This window comes from Amblyomma maculatum, chromosome 2, assembly GCF_055883805.1.
Source record: "Amblyomma maculatum isolate TAMU_Amacu chromosome 2, ASM5588380v1, whole genome shotgun sequence".
Classification (NCBI taxonomy): Eukaryota; Metazoa; Arthropoda; class Arachnida; order Ixodida; family Ixodidae; genus Amblyomma; species Amblyomma maculatum.
In genome coordinates this window covers 54,904,616-54,913,794 of record NC_139345.1, presented here as the reverse complement: position 1 = coordinate 54,913,794, position 9,179 = coordinate 54,904,616, and the positions used below count along the sequence as shown (strand labels likewise).

The 9,179-nt window shown below is 49.7% G+C and overlaps 1 long non-coding RNA gene across 1 annotated transcript in view; it reads right to left on the bottom strand.

Annotated features, from left to right (window-relative positions):
* Nucleotides 1-8,830: 8,830 nt before the first annotated feature.
* The window catches only part of LOC146198676 (uncharacterized), a 34,781-nt gene continuing 34,432 nt past the window's right edge, over nt 8,831-9,179 (bottom strand). The window contains exon 3 of the long non-coding RNA XR_014704725.1: nt 8,831-8,918. This is a non-coding gene — a long non-coding RNA (uncharacterized LOC146198676). The remainder of the gene's footprint in view (nt 8,919-9,179) is intronic.

Here is a 9,179-nt window from a genome sequence, read left to right as displayed (position 1 = left end):
GGATCGGTACTCAGCAGATGGCTATTCAACGTTGTCCTGGCCGGCCTGCCGAAATCTATTCAGCAGAGCAGAATCCGCAAGGTATCCTGCTCCATCTACGTAGACAGCATTGCTCTCTGGATCCGGACTCCAAAGAAGCAGATCATCTCAGCTAGGAAGGCTTTGCAGCGGGCACTCGATAGTGTCCAGCATTCCCCAGCGTCTAAGGGATTGATCCCTTCGGCTATGAATACAGAGGCATTGGTCTACCATCCCAGAGGAACAAGGAGCACCCACCGGCTCGCAACTTTGCATATCGGAAGAACCACCCTGCCGTGCAAACGCCAGGTGAAATACTTAGGTCTCATCACTATTGATGACCGGCTATACCTGGATCCCAGATAAAATCTTTATGCTCCATCTCGACCGTGTCGGCAAAGCAGTCCAGCGTCTCATTGGTAGAGGCAATGGTTGCTCGACCACTTGGGCAATGAGGCGCTTGGGGGCAGCGGCGAAATACTTATTATATCTGAAATACTTGCTTTGTTACCTTTATATTTTTCTTTTTATAGCAGTGTTTTGTTCATTGTCGGCTTTTCCTCTTGTCATTTACCGAGTCATCTTTTATCAATATCGTGTCGTGGCGTTTTATTCTTTTATTGTACTGTACTACTATGCAGTGTAATTTGGACTACTATATATAAATATTCAATTGTTTGTAAAAAAAAAGTGACCTTCTTGAACTTATTCCTCAATAACACACAGTCACACGAACTGCACGGGTTGACCAGCCTAACTTTCAAATGTCTTCACAAACATCATAGAGGGACGACGCGTAACCGTAAAGGGTATCCCGTGCCTCTATTAACCGTAAAGGCGGGGGTTTCTGAGAGTATCATTTCCTTTTCTAATGAGGAAAATCACCGCTATAATATTGGAGTAATTACCAGCATGCACACCAGAGCATCTACAAGCCTACGAAGGAACGCCGTGCACGCAGCTATTAAAAAATTAGAGAAAAAAAAACTTCCTCTAATTAAAAAAAAAAAATTGTCCTGGTTCGAGGGTTGGAACGCAAGACCACCGCCTGTGCGGGCAGTCACTTTACGAATAAGCAGGACGGCAAGCGGATGTGGCGAGAACGGGCTGATCAACAACTCAAGTGCCAACCGGTGTTGGTCCGATGCTTACAGGGAATCCTTCCTTCATGTTGGATTAGATTTGCAATAAGCGAGTAGCTATACTGATTCTAATCCACCAAAGACATCAATGGCTGTAAAGGGGTGGTACAAAGCTTCCTCAGAAACTTGCTGAAAAAAAAAAAAAAAAAAAAAAAAAAAAAAGACCCTGGTCCAGGGATATGTATACTCGTATACAACAGCTTTCGTTTCAAGTCGTATATGCATGACTGCTTTGTTAGAAAATTACTCCAGCTTTGGCGGACTGCCGCAGAGAATGGACAAAACCTGAACACTTGATTACTTGACTGATTTGTTTGTTCAATTACGCATTAATTTTATTTTACGCTACACAAATGACTATGAAGCAAGTCGTATTGGAAAGGAGGCTCCGGGCGATATATACAGTAATCCCATTTCTTCTCTATATGTTAGAATAAAGGTGCCTGCTATGCTTCATTTCGTCATGGCGAGTTCTAGTTTTTATTGTGCCCCGCGTTACCGTCATTGCCCTGCCAGTTCAGTTCAGTCGTTCAGTCGTGTCCGACTCTTCGTAACCCTATGGACCATATCACGCCACGCTTTCCGGTCTCTCACTATCTTCCCGCATCACATAACTTCATCTGCAGCGCCTTGAGGATGCCATCTAACCACCGCGTTTCCTGCCTACCGCGTTCGCTGCCTACCCCTTCTCCGGTGACCCTCAACCTTTCCCAACATCAAATCTTCCTCCAGTGACTCCTCTCTTTTCATCAGATGACCAAAGTAGCTGAGCTTTACCTTTAGAATTTGACCCTCCAATGAGCAGTCAGGGTTTATGGTCGACAATATCGACTGATTTGATCTTCTGGCAGTCCAAGCAAGTCTCAAGAGTCTCCGCCAGCACCACAATTCAAATGCATCAATTCTTCGGCGGTCAGCCTTCTTCACAGTCCAACTCTCGCATCCATACATCACAACTGGAAAGACCATAGCACGAGTTATACGGATCTTGGTTATACGGATCTTTTTACTAGGCGCTCAAGGCTAGCCATGGCTCTCTTTCCCAGAAGCAGGCATCTCCTAATTCCATGACTTCAGTCTCCTTCCGGGGTAATCTTGGAGCCCAAGAAGAGAAAATCTGTCACGGCTTCCACTTCTTGTCCCTTGATGCTCCAGGACTTGATAGGGCAAGACGCCATGATCTTTGTCTTTTTAATGTTCAGTTTAAGCCCAAACTTGTCACTCTCTTCTTGTACGCGCATATGACACCAGACTGCTAAATGGAACCAGACTGCAACTTCATGTCCGGCTATTCTTCAGGGCATGTACTCAAACCTCCTATTCTCTCCCGACGAGATGTGTTTACGTTTGACGCAACCATAAACAGTGAAGGCCCTCGCCATTGATGAAACGGTAGAATACTTCGAACCGCGCATAAACACAGCATATGAAGCCGTTCTCATATAGTACCACATTACTACTAGAGCCAGTTCTGTGCTGCTTCTCAATACGATCACCAAATTCCCTATTGGTATTATATCTATTCCCGCATCGATAACTTGCCTCGGTCTGCTTTCGGCTTTTTCTTATGCAACTGCATAACCATCTCTACTTGTCATCAGTGCAGAAATCATAAAGAGAAATAACGCTGGCCCTTTCTTTCTTCGCTGCCATCTCTTTTCATCCGTCACGAGGAAAACGGCAACGATATATATATATATTCTTTTGGATAACGCCTCTGAGCCTCGTAACCTCGTTCGATTTGCTCGTTCGCGCTCGCTAATAGCTCAAAGCAGATGACGCCCCTCGAAACGGTACAAAACAGCAGAGCACACGCATCGCCCGCTCAGCAACTCGTCGGCAAGGTATACGTAAGGTGCGCTTGCACCAGAAAGAACAGAACCGAGTCCTGAGCTGAGCTGCGACCGCTCCATCGCGCCGCGCATCCGCCACGCCGCCACGTGAACAAATGGCCGGGGCCGTCAGACGCGTGTTAGCGCCGCAGAGCGAGCCTCCTCCTTGCGGTGATTGAAGGCGTCGCTTGCCTGATTCGTTCCCTGCGTGCACGGCGTCGGCGGCTCGCTCTTTTGCGATTCACGGCCGTCGCAAAGCTGTTGCGCGAGCGTGAGCGCACGACCCGCACATGTTGCCGTTGGCCGCTTGAGAAGAGAGCGCGTGCGACTTGGCTGGCGCGGCTGTGTTCAGCAGCAGCTCCGGTGTAGTACACGGAGCGCGCATGAGTGATGCGGGAGCGGCCTAGGATAGACGCGCGTGTTTCGCTTCCGTGTATAAGGGCTGCTTTGGTATTCCTTCTGCTGCGCTCTTGCCGAATCGCTTGCAAAGGCGATCGCACCAACAGCGGTTCCGGTCTCGAGAGTCGAGACTGCACGCGCCCCCGATGTTGTGTAAAGAAGCGCTTGTCTCGTCGCATGAAGAAGGAGGAAGAAGCTCACCCCAGAGAAAGCTGTGCTTCAGCGTGTTCTTCTCCGTCATTTTGTGTTTGATTTAGTTTTTATGGCCAGCCCATTCTACGCTCTAGGATTTTGCTGCATGTGATGCCTTAGGGTGATGCTCCTAGTGCACTAAGACATGACACCGGGTGAATAACGTGGCAGCGATTCATAAAGAAATCGTTTTTGATCCACAAAAAGGCCAGTAACACTCTCAAGCTATGGTGGACACCTCGACCGCGCCGCGAGGAATGTGACGGTGGAGAGCGTGACAGCAGGCAGACAGAAAGAAGTGTTTGTCATTAATTTGTGGTCAGTGCTATACCATGAAGACCGACAGAGCGCCCTGAGAGAGGTCAGACGTCAGCAGGAAGAATTAGATGGAGAGAGAGAGGGGGGGGGGGAAGAGAGAGAGGTTTGGTTTATGGTGCTTAACATCCCAAAGCAACTCGGGCTATGAGAGACGGCATAGTGGAGGGCTCCGGAAATTTCGACCGCTAGGAGTTATTTAACGTGCACTGACTCCGCACAGAACACGGGCGCCTTGCTTTTCGCCTCCATCGAAAAACGGCCGGCGAGGTTAGGATTCTATTCCGCACCCTTGGGCACAGTAGTCGAGCGCCCTTAGCACTGTGCCAGCCCGGCGGTGTAAGAGAAAGTGACAGAGAGACAACTATAAAGCTATCCCAACTCTGTGACACCCTATATTGGCAAGTCAGCCCCGAACCTCGATTCTACTCTGCCTTTTATGAAGTCGCTTCACCCCAGCACGTGTCCTTCGCATGATATGATCCCAACTGAATAATATGATGCGGTGGTTCCGAGATTGCCGCTTGTGTCGGTGTTGCACCCGCAGCCATATTCTGAAAAAAAAAAAAGTATATCGATATAATATAGAGGCGTTTAACAAATCCTAAACGAATTCCGGTGGCCCTACCTTGCCCCGCCACTACCACTGCTCACGCGCAGGAGGCGGCTGGCGAATCAGTATACGTTTGCATTAACACATCTCCGCTATCCTTACAGTGCCAAAAATTTCTTTTTTCTTTCTCTCTCTCTCTCTCAGCTGATAGTCACACAATGAACCAGCCCGATTACACCAGGAGCAACGGCCAGACACCAACTGACCGCGAAGCTGAAATATGCGCAGACTTCGTTCACAGTTGGGCATCCTGATAAGCCATAGATCATCTAAAACCGAATGACAAGCGTGCCAATGGAGAGCCGCTCTGACCGTGGAACACAGACGCCGACGTCTCCAAGCCACCTATCTTTTCCTCGGAGCTTCTCGGTCTTCCTCCATCGTCCATGGGCCGAGTATATTTACTGCATATGCACGTCGCTGGCAACAAGTGCAGGACAGCACACAGAGAGAAAAAGAGAGGGGTTGTCTCGATAATGAGCCTGAACGCAGCGGCCATCCTTCCTACCGGGCCACGATCCGTTCGAGTTGGGCGCGCGCGCCAGCACACAGGCCAGCCGCGTCGTCCCGGGCGCGTTCCCAATGAACAAAACGTGACACGATCGTGACGTATTGCGTTATCGCGCGCAGCCGCCGCTGCTCTCGAGGCTGGCGGCCGCCGTTGTTTTCGGGCCGGCCTGTAATAAAAGGGGGAAGCGATCGCCGCCGCTCGCCACAGTACACCCCCTCCCTCCACGGCATCCTCATCGCCAGAGAGCGGCCGTAATGCCCGGCTGTCTCGAGTCGGCGGCGATGCGCTCTCTGAAACAATGACGACGCCGAGGGAGGTGGAGAAAACGCGTGGCCAGTTTCTGATAGGGCGGCTCGCCGAAGCCGAGGCGCTAATGCTCCGCGGACGTGCCAAAAGCGGCCAGCGCCTAATGGGAGGACCCCGGCCGGCCTGGCATTATATACTGGGGCCCCTCTACGCATGAGAGTGCGTGCGTTTGTGAACTGTGTGCACGAGTGTGTGCGTGTATGTATATAAACACACGTATATCTTTCCGCACACGCCTGCACGGCAGCTCCTCGAGACGGTCAGCGTCAGCCTTCCGAAACACGATCTTGATGTGGCACCTGTATACGGACGTGGGTGGACGGCCGTAGACCTGCTCGCTGCACGCGGACCCGGAGCGCGGCCACGCCGTGTCCGAATGGGTGTGCATCGATGTTCCGCGCCGAAGGGTCGCGAGCCAATGCTCCCGGCCGATGCTCTCCCGGGCTTCAAGGGCCGACTATAATTGCACGGCACACTTGTGGTGGCGGCATCACGAAACTGGGGAGGCGCGGCTTGAAAGAAAAGCCGTTCGCCACTTCGGCAGGCCTTACTTTCTCATTTCCTACAGTTGTTTTGCGCAACCATTTAAATTTCTACGAGCGTTTACCACACAGCCTTAACTTCTCTCCGCGCTTTGTCTTTTCATGCTGTTTTCGAGGAAGACTGCTCGGCAAGAGTGGTTGAAGCTTCAACCGCAGTATCCCAGCATGTGTTTTCCTCTTGAAAACCCCCATATTGTTCACATTGTAAAAAGACTTTCTGTGACAGTGTTTTACTGCGTTGTAGTAATGCCTGTACCTTTAAGAAATCTGAGTTCTGTAGAAGCGAAGCTTCCAACCCGAGAGCGGAGCCTCCTGCACTGTGCAGATGCGCCATCCGCGCCAAACTCCCCGTTGTACACCGTCAACCTCAGGGTCCGTCCATTCATCCACAACTCCACCCTCTGGAAGCGCCTTCAGCAACCAGCAATCTGCAGTCAGCATCTACTCTGCTTATTAATGCGTAAGCATTGCATGGCTAAGGTGGGTTTTGCATGGCCGTGACCTTGTCGGAGCTGTAAAAGAGGAACTATAGTTGGTATATCGGAAAAATATTTGTACCATAGGATAGAGCGTCAAGGAAAGGTGTGCAATTGACAAAATGGTTGATGTGGGTTAATTAGATAATTAATTAGAGCCAGTTAACTGTGTAATTTGGAGCCAAGATCACCGCCATGCCAACTTCCATTTTCGGTTCTCAGCTTCCGATCGCGTGTCTGAATGGATTCTACGTTGTTTTTGTTGTAGCGACTGTAGGAAGAAGGAAAAGAAAAAGCGTGGACTTGCCACTGGCTATGTAGCTGAGCCACCTTTGCTGCCTCGTGCGGACAAAGGAGAAAATATTGAAGAAAGAACGAAAAAGAAGAAGAGGGAGAGAGAAAGGTACGCGTCGCAACAGCCGTCGTCCGCCACCGAAGCGGCCATGGAGGGTAACATATGTTTGGTTTGGGCTAGCTAGGTGGTAGCAATTTCTCGAAAATGCAGCGCGAATATAGATACGGACATCATCTGTGTCATCCGTGTCTATATTTTAGCTATATTTTTAAGAAACACCCAAGTTAGTTTGAAGCCGAGCAGAATCTTGTGCCCCAGGCTGTCATTTGCACTTGTAATAGGCTGGCACACGGGCCACCCATACCGCGTGCATTAAAGCTTCGCCTTTAAGGGCAGGGCATGGTGGCGTTAAATAATCACTCGAAATCCCAATTATACCATACATCACGCATAGTTTCTGACACTTCTGTGTTCCTGATGACCATGGCGGGTTGCGGGAGGCCGACCAGAATTTTGCACCCCAAGCTAGTTGGCTGATGCCAGATAGGATTCAGTTCGGTTCAGTTCAGTCGTTCAGTCGTGTCCGACTCTTCGTGACCCTATTGACCATGTCACGCCACGCTTTCCGATCTCTCACTATCTTCCTAACATCAGATAACTTCATCTGCAGTGCCTCGAGGATGCCATCTAACCATCGCGTTCGCTGCCTACCCCTTCTCCGGCGACCCTCAACCTTTCCCAACATCAAATCTTTCTCCAGCGACTCCTCTCTTCTCATCAGATGACCAAAGTAGCTGAGCTTTAACTTTAGAATTTGACCCTCCAATGAGCAGTCAGGGTTTATGGTCGACAATATTGACAATAGGATAGTATGTCCTTAAGGGCAAGCCGTCCACTGATTGCGCAGCAGCGACAACGACACCGATCAAACCAGGAACATGTCAGCATGTCTTTTCAGTGATGTGCCATCTATAGTTGAAGAACGCTGCGTACATCTTTCATGTACTGACGCCTCGCTCAATCCTCGAATTCAACCTTTACATTCAACGTGTGGACACGTGCCTGTTAAAAAGCACAGTATATGCGACTGCGAGGCCTGTCTCCCGAATTTGGTCCACTTTCCGGCCTCAAAACGAGATGCCTCTGATGACTGCTCCAATCGTATAGAACTTCATCTGCGGGTCCCGCTGCGTTTCGGCGGCCTTCCATACGAGGGCGTCCAGAATGACCTGAACCAGTTCAGCCAGGTGGCCGCCTTAAGTGCCTGGGACGCCGGCACAAAGATGCGACATGTCTATTTCGCTCTGGAAGACCACTTACGACGGCTTGGAACGGCTCTCAGGTACGTACAGCTGGAGGACATATAGTTACGCCCCCACCGGAACGTGTTCGGTAATGCTCACAATGCAATGGCAAACCTTCCTGACAATGTCTGTTGGGGTGTAATGCTAGCTGATTGCTTCATTGAAATTATACTGGGTATCTTCATGGTCAAAAACAATGCCATCATTGATTTACACTCCCAGTCCGCGAAGTTTTCGACAGAGAATGTCATCGAAGCTAACTGCGTTCTCCCGGTGGTGCTCCACATTCGCGATGAACACGTGCCCGTGCCTCCACGCTTATTTCAATGTAATTGTGACCGTCGGTGCACACACGAACGGAAAGCCGAATGCGTCATCGAGAACCAACTCCTTTTGCTTCTGGAACAGACGGAGGTATGTTGTCAGTGAATTAAGATGGCAAAGTTGACTTTTCCCTTCTAATTTTAGCAATATTATTGCCAGCACCTAAATTAGGGACGGCTGGCTTGCATGGATGCCATCGCTGAAATTCGATGCCTGCAAATTTTGGCTTCTGCTTCGCCTAGAGAACAAACGTAAATCATCAGGCATGAAGTATACGACATCATCCGGGCTGCTTCGCAGCAGGAGGAAGGCACACTGCGGAACCTGCTCAGTAGCTGCAGGACCACATCGCCACGCATCACATTATTACGCACGAAGTGGTCAACCTCTTCGACAGTCACCCAATTACATTTCCTCTAAATAATCCGCCACAATCTTTACACAAATTAAGAAAATGCTTCTCGTTGCCCCTGAGTATTCTGTCCTTGTCAAGAGGATGGAACATTGCGGTTCTGCGTTGACCACCAACGACTGAATAACGTCTCTAAAAAGGATGCTTACCGCCAATCCAGAATCAACGATGGCGCTTTTAGATAGACAATGCAGCACCAAGCATTTCTCCTCCATTGACCTGAAATCTGCATGGGCGCTGGAAAATAGAGGTATAGATATACGGTATATAGGCACCACGAGAAGACTGCATTCACATCCATATGAGATCTACAAGTTTCAAATCATGCAGTTTGGTGTTTGCTTAGGGGCATCGGCCCTTCAAAGGCTTATGCGGACACCATCCTCGCGCGATCTGATATGGAACACTTATCTGATAGTGTACCTGGACGATGTGATACTATAGATAGTCGCCCTAGGATTTAAAGAGCACATTCGTCACCCCTGGACGGTACACAAG